Consider the following 8,608-nt stretch of genomic DNA (forward strand, 5'->3'; position numbering starts at 1 on the left):
GGAACTCGGGAACACAGCAACATGGAGGAACTCGGGTAACACAGCAACACGGCAACTCGGGTCACGGCAACTCGGGTAACACAGCAACACAGAGGAACTCGGGAACATAGCAACACAGAGGAACTCGGGAACACAGCAACATGGAGGAACTCGGGTAACACAGCAACACGGCAACACAGGACTCAGGAGCAGGAACACACAGGAACGCAGGAATAATCGCTAGGGAGCTTTCTCTCAGGCTGTGAGGCACAGGCAGGAAGATTGTCCCGGACGTAGGGATACCAAATAAGAGCATTTTTGATTGTGGGGGGTTTGTGTATTTTATTCAATTTTACTGAATAAAAACTAATTTGGAGACAATTTTGTTCATTTTAGCATCACCATCTTTTCATATGCATAACTTTTTTATTTTTTGGCTGACAAATCTGGTTAGGGGCTTATTTTTTGCGAGAAGAGTTGTTCTTTTTAGTGGGCTTATTTTAAAGTGCATAACAGTTTTGTAATCACTTTTTAGAGCATTTTTAAAAAGGTATTAATTAAAAATTATCTTTTTCGGAATGTTTTTTTTGCGGTATTTTCTCCCCGCGTTTACCGTGCAGGTCCAGTAATGATTCTGTTTTATTATACAGATTGTTAGGATGCGGCAATACCAAATATGTGGCTTTTTTGTGTGTTTGTGTTTTTTATACGTTTTCATTGTAGAGCAGTGTAAACTGTCTGAGCATGCAGAGCATGCATAGACAGTTTACAGTCAGACCCTGAAGAGGTCTGACTGCCTTAGAGATCGGGCAGCTCTGAAGCACTCGGCAGACTTCGGGGCTGCCCAGAAGTGGATCGGATCCCCCTGTAAGCGGCACAAGGGATCCGATCCATAGCAGGATCACCCTTACACGCCCTTACACGCCACGGTAAAAGTGTTACATCTACAATTGATGGTAATGTATTCCCTGTGAAGACTTTCATCAATTGTGACACATGCAATGTAGATTATAAAATTGACTGTACCACATGGCATGAATGTCAGAAACTATTTGATTTTAGTATACTAATGTTTTTTATATGTTTTGTATCTGAATAGGGTTATAATAGAAAAAAGGGCTACCGTTTTTTTTTTCTTACTCCCACTTTTTGTGTTTATATACCCTTACATGCTTTTGTATCAGTGTCTATGATTAACCCCTTAAGGACGCAGCCATTAAATAGCTTAAGGCTCAGCCCCTTTTTCTGTATTCTGACTTGCGTAGCTTTATATGGTTATAACTTTTGAACACTGTTACTTATCAAAGTGATTCTGAGATTGGTTTTTCCCCACATGTTGTGCTTCATTTTAGAGGTAAATTTTGGCTAATAAGTTTTGTGTTTATTTACAAAAAAAAAATGATGAATTTTTTGAAAAATTTGCCATTTTTGAAATTCAAAGTCATTGCATTTTCAGGCAGATAGATTTACCACCTAAATAACTTGCTGAATTACATTTCCCATATGTCTACTTTACATTTTCCTAATTTTTGAAATGTCTGGATAATTTATTTTGACGTCACGCGGCTTACAAATCGAATAGCGATTTTTTGGATTTTCAGAATGTGGCCGTGACTTGTTTTATGGGTGCACAGCGAGGCGCAGGAAGTAAGGAGCACCCGGCAGCTGCCAGGATTTTATTTTCCTCATTGGCCCCTTTTGTAGGCAATAAAATTTTCGATTTTCCGTTATTGGGGCCATGTTACGGCATTTTTTTTTTGCGGGATGAGATGCTTTTTCCAGTGTTACCATTTTGGGGTTGGTATCCCCCATTGTTGAAAATTTAGGAACTTTGTTTTGAGGGCAGGAGTAGAAAAGCATCAATTCTGTACTGGATTTTTGTTTTTTTTCCCCCGTGTTCACCGTTTAGCGTAATAATCCTGTTATCTTTATTCTATGGGTCGATACGATTACTGGGATACCAGACATGAATATATTTTCTTACGTTTTACTAAATTTGTCAAATAAAACCCTAATGTGGGGAAAAATCTATAATTTTTGCATTGCCTACCTCCAAATGGCATAACATTTTTACTTTTTTGGCTACAGAGCTGGTTGCTGGCTTGTTTTTTGCGGGAGATGTTGTACTTTGCACTAGTATCATTCTGGAGTACATATGTTTTTTTGACCACTTTTTATTGCACTTTTTATTCTATGGGATTGAATAGATAAAAATTATAATTTTTGAAGGGTTTATAACTAGAGATGAGCGAGTATACTCGTCCGAGCTTGATGCTCGTTCGAGTATTAAGGTACTCGAAACGGCTCGTTGCTCGGACGAGTATTTCCCCTGCTCGAGATCGAGCATTTAATTAAAAATACACAGTGAAGAACAATGAAGAATAGAATAAAAACAGTGAACACAGTGAACACAGGATCATTTAAGTGAAAAACACAGTGAAAAACACAGTGAAGAATAGATTACAGATGTTCGGCACATCTGCTTACTTGTCGGGAGATACGCGCCGAACGGTCCGAACAAAATAGTATGTGAAGAACAATATATATGTGTGAAGAACACATTGAAGAACACGGTGAGCAGGACAGAGACACCGGGGAGCAGCACAGAGACACCGGGGAGCAGCACGGAGACATGGGGCAGCGGCAGCATGGAGACATGGGGCAGCGGCAGCACGGAGACATGGGGCAGCGGCAGCACGGAGACATGGGGCAGCGGCAGCACGGAGACATCGGGCAGCGGCAGCACGGAGACATCGGGCAGCGGCAGCACGGAGACATCGGGCAGCGGCACGGAGACATCGGGGAGCGGCACGGAGACATCGGGGCACGGAGACATCGGGGCGCGGCACGGAGACATCGGGGAGCAGCACGGAGACATCGGGGAGCGGCACGGAGACATCGGGGCGCGGCACGGAGACATCGGGGAGCGGCACGGAGACATCGGGGAGCGGCACGGAGACATCGGGGAGCGGCACGGAGACATCGGGGCACGGAGACATCGGGCAGCGGCACGGAGACATCGGGCAGCAGCACGGAGACATCGGGGAGCAGCACGGAGACATCGGGGAGACTTCAGTGGAAGAAGAGCAGTGGATCCCGGGACAGCGTATCTCCCGACAAGTAAGCAGATGTGCCGAACATCTGCAATCTATCCTTCACTGTGTTTTTCACTTAAATGATCCTGTGTTCACTGTTTTTATTCTATTCTTCACTGTTCTTCACATCTGTTAACTTGTCGGGAGATAATATACACGCGGAACAGTGAAGAATAGATTGTAGATGTTTGCATACATCTGCTAACTTATCAGAAGACATTCTTTTTCAATTGAATAAAACATTTTATTGTGTTATTGTGTCCCTTTGAAAAATGCTCGAGTCTCCCATTGACTTCAATGGGGCTCGTTATTCGAGACGAGCACTCGAGCATCTGGAAAAGTTTGTCTCGAATAACGAGCACTCGAGCATTTTAGTGCTCGCTCATCTCTATTTATAACAGTTTTTTTAACGGTGTTCATCGTGCAGGGTTCAATAACGATTTACTTTTATTCTATGGGTTGTTACGGACGCGGTGATACTATATATGTGGGGTTTGTGTTATGATTTAGACTTTTTTTGTGCTATATGTCTCTTTATATGTTTTGGGGCTTATGGGCATTTTTATTGATTTCTAACTTTATTTTTTATTGAATAACATTTTTTTTTCACTTTTTTACAGTTTCCACCATGGAACATGAACAAGCAATCATCTGATTGCTTGTTCATGATAATATCCTGCAATACTAATGTATTGCAGGGTATTAGCAGTGTCAGCCTATGCACTTGCATAGGCTGGCACTCTGCCAGTAAGATGACGCCATCTTACAGGCAGTTATTGCAGGTAACTCTAGGGTCCAGAGTTTCTATAGCAACGATCGGCGCCCCCCGAAAGTGACTCGGGGGGGGGGGCATTGTGGGGGAAAGACCCCCCCAAAGCCAAGTTAAATGCCGCAATCCGATATATCAGGCGCTAAGCGTTAAGGGGTTAAGAGTCGCAAGGACTCGATACGTGTAAGATGTGTGGATCTACTACTCTCTGATGTTGCCAATTTGTCTGTTACTGGTTTTATGAGGGAGAAATAAAGAAAAAGTTTTATTGAGAATTCATCCCTGTGGACTTGCTGGTTCATTTCAACAAGCTTCTCCTATTGCAGCCTTTTGGAACCGAGCTGGATTGATTGAATAAGTTTCTTTTCTACTTTAATATTAGAACCTTTATATCCATATCCAGATACATACAAAAAGGAACTTTACCCTGTAATGTCAGGAGCTGCAAAACATGCTCTGATTTTGATCACAGACAAGATACAGATCCCTAACACATAGCAGGAATATAACATCCTGGGGAAATTTTCATGTTCCACTTCTAATGTGGTCTACCTGATTGTGTGCACAAAATGTCCTGTGGGGGGTCTTTATGTTGGAGAAACGGGACAAAAACGTAAAGCCCGAATACGGTCTCAACGCCACAAGAACAAAGAACAGGAGACAAACAGGTGTGGTAGAAATCAATTAAGACAGTCAGGAGTGAAATAAGACCAATGCAGGACATAATGGGGCAGATTTACTTACCCGGTCCGTTCGCGATCCAGCTGCGTGTTCTCTGCGCTGGATTCGGGTCCGGTCGGGATTCATCAAGGCAGTTCCTCCGACGCCCACCAGGTGGCGCTGCTGCGCTGAAGTTCCCTGAAATGCACTGAAGTTCACGATCCTATCCTGGATGAAGGTGAGTGCAAGCTCCGCGACACAATTTCCTTAGTTAAATGCGGCGGTTTTTCCGAATCCGTCGGGTTTTCGTTCGGCCACGCCCTCCGATTTCCGTCACGTGCATGCCGGTGCCGATGCGCCACAATCCGATCACGTGCGCCAAAATCCCGGGGCAATTCAGGTACAATCAGCGCAAAACGGAAATATTCGAGTAACATGTCGGGAAAACGCAAATCGGGCTCTTATTAAATGACCCCCTATGCATCTATCGCAGTCATCAGTGCCTGCTCTGACAAGCTTTACAGGCAGAGGATGATGCTGAAGCCTGACAGCCACAGATTTTACATCGCTTCAAAACTATAACGTGCTAAGGACAGTACAATTCATATACACTTTACAACTTATATGATTCTCATTGAATATGCATTTTAAATCAGGTTTTAATTTTTAAGCAAACTTACTTTAGTTATTCCAAATATTTAAAGGCGACATTGAGCCACATTTATCAAAACCAGTGCAGTCTGTACTATGTGTAGTTTGCATGTGGAGTGTGCAGGGGGCGCCAAATTCATTGAAAATGCTGCACGGTCTTCATTAACCCCTTAAGGACGCAGGGTATTTTTGCTAATTTCTCGCTCTCCATCTTCAAAAATCCATAACTTTTTCATTTTTCCGTGTACAGAGCTGTGTGAGGGCTTATTTTGTGCGTAACAAATTTTACTTTCCCATGATGTTATTTATTATTCCATGCCATGTAGTGGGAAGCCGCAAAAAAATTCCAAATGTGGAAAAATTGAAAAAAACTGCATGTGCGTCATGTTCTTGTGGGCTCAGTTTTTACGACTTTCACTCTGCGCTCCAAATAACAACTCTACTTTATTCTTTGGTTCGGTACAATCGCGGTGATACCAAATTTATATAGGTTTTATTGCGTTTTAATACATTTTCAAAAATTAAACGAATGTGTACAAAAAAGGAAAAAAAATTTTTGCCATCTTCTGACGCTAATAACTTTTTCATACTTTGGCGCATGGAGCTGTGTGAGGTGTCATTTTTTGCGAAATGAGCCGACGTTCTCATTGCTACCATTTTGAGGACTGTGCGACATTTGGATCATTTTTTATTACATTTTTTATGTCATCTAAAAAGGTGTAAAAGTCGCGTTTTGGACATTTGGGCGCCATTTGCCGTTCCGGAGGTCACCGCCGTCAATAACCGTTTTTATATTTTGATAGATCGGGCATTTTGGGACGCGGCGATACCTAATGTGTCTGTGATTTTTACTATTTATTATATTTTATATCAGTTCTAGGGAAAGGGGGGTGATTTGAACTTTTAATATTTTATTATTTTTTTACATTTTTTAAACTTTTTTTTTTCTTTTTTTTTCCACTATTTCTTAGACCATCTAGTGTAAATTAACCCTAGATGGTCTGATTGCTCCTGCCATATACTGCAATACTACTGTATTGCAGTATATGGCATTTCTGCTCACTATACATTACAATGAGCCACAGGCTCATTGTAATGAATATGCAGAAGCCATGTATCCTCGGGTCAAACGAAGACCCGAGGTTACCATGGCAACCGATCGCCGCCCCCCGATGACGTTCGGGGGAGCGGCGATCGGAGGTAAGATGGCGGCGCCCATGCGCCGCCAAATTTAAAGTGCCGCCGGCGACTTTGCCGGCGGCAAAGAAAAGGTTAACACCCGCGATCGGTGCAAGCACCGACCGCGGGTGATAGCGATGGGTCTTTGCTGCGATATGCAGCAAAGCCCATCTCTGTATGAAGAAGGCTCAGCCCGTGAGCCTTCTTCATACACCCTTCATAGCTCCGTGGCGGATATATCCGTCACGGAGCGTGAAGGGGTTAATCTGGTGATTCTTCACTGCTTTGGATGCATGCATTATTTATTTTTGGTGCACTTTTTTCATTCTGCAGAATTGTGGCACAGTTCAGTAATAAAAGTGGCGCAAACACAGACTGAGCACTAAACAGCCCCTTTAGGTGTACATTTTTTCGGTCAAGTTGGACAGAGGGCAGCCGCAACACAAAACTGGCACAGAGACTTTATAAATACATGTGCAAGCAGTTTGCACATTCTTTTAAGTGCAAAGTCAGACAGAAAACTGGCACAAATGTTTTAATAAATGTGGGTCATTGTGTGCAGTGGCGTAACTACCGCCATAGCAGCCGTAGCGGTTGCTACGGGGCCCACAAGGTCCAGGGGCCCGTGGCGCACGGGCGATTTAAAACAAATCATGGCCGTGCTCTCGGGTGGACTGTGGCGCTACTTCATTACATTGTCCCGTCAGGCAGACAGGAGATGGGAGTGTGGCTTAATTATTTTATGCTCCCCCCAGATGGCGCAAACTTGTTCTCCCGTAGTCAGACTCTAATATCACATTTCCGCGCCACCTCCGAGGCACACGCAGATGAAAGTCCCCTCCAGGCCGGATACATAGCCCTGCAGGGAGTGGTGGAGGAGGTGCAGGTCCAGCAACAGGTAGCACTGCAGGTGCTCTAGAACTTAGCCCTAAGCTGCCTTAACCGCCGCTCCCCCTCCCCGGAGCACGGGCCCTGCAGGATCCCCACCGTGTACACACCAGCCCACGCAGCAGCAGCAGGGATCAATGGGCCTTGTTCTGCTGCACCAACTGGTAAAACAGCGATGCTGAGCTGCTAGGGCCTCGGGAATCCCCTGCCACACAGCAGGCAGTACAGGCCGGCCAGGGAGCTGCACTATCCCAGGAACTGGGTCCTAGGAGGAGGAGCCCAAGTACAGCAACAATCAGCCAGGAGATTCTCTTCAGATTTTTAACAGACCTCTTCTTGTTGTCAATTAATTGAATTCCCCCTCCTCAGGACAGTGCCCTGACAGCAAGCAGAGATCTTGAAAAGTAAAGGTTAATCAGTGTGCAGTGATTAACCTCTTGCACACCATGGCAGGTGGGATGCAACTGTCACAAACCCTCAGCTAAGAAGTAGCCCACATCATCTGCTATTTTGGAGCAGAGAGGTGCAGAACCCCAACACAGAGAGGATGCATCTACTGGTAAGTCTGCAGCTGCCTTTTCCCATCTATCTATCTATCTATCTATCTATCTATCTATCTATCTATCTGTGTATCTGTCTGTGTATGTTGTATGTGTGTGTTTATGTATATGCTATATATACAGAGTGTATACTATGTGTTTATGTCTATATACTTTAGGTATGTGTGTAAGTTCTGTATGTGTGCATATGATGTATGGTATGTATATACTCTATGTATGTATGTATGTACGTACGGATGATGTCTACATACTGTATGTAGGTGTGTATATGCTATATGTATGGGTTTATACTTTGTGTATATATAACACAAAGTGTGTGTTTATAATGTATATGGACTAAACATAATGTGTGTATATGATGTGTATATAATATATATTTATATGATTTATATACATTGGATGTGTACATACTGTGTGTGTATACACTTTATACGTTTTCATATAATATATGTATCAGTACAAAAATGTGTGTGTATGAGTTTATACATGTGTAAGAGTGTATTAATGTGTGTATGAGTATAGAACTTTGTGCATATAAATGTGTGTATATCCGAGTGTATAAATGCGTGTAATTTTACAAATATGTATATTTTTATGGAGAAAGGCGGCCCCATGCAAAAATCTGCTATGGGGCCTGTCCTCTCCTAGTTACACCTCTGATTGTGTGTATGGTTTTATGGTCCCTAAACCCCTGCAATTCAATCCTCTCTTTAGGACATTAAAATACCATAATGGGACATAAGGAAAGTGCTTGTTAAGATGATTCAATCCCTTCAGCTTTACATTATCTATTACTTGGATAATTTATTTATAAACTGAGTGCAAAA

This window comes from Engystomops pustulosus, chromosome 4, assembly GCF_040894005.1.
Source record: "Engystomops pustulosus chromosome 4, aEngPut4.maternal, whole genome shotgun sequence".
Taxonomy (NCBI): Eukaryota; Metazoa; Chordata; class Amphibia; order Anura; family Leptodactylidae; genus Engystomops; species Engystomops pustulosus.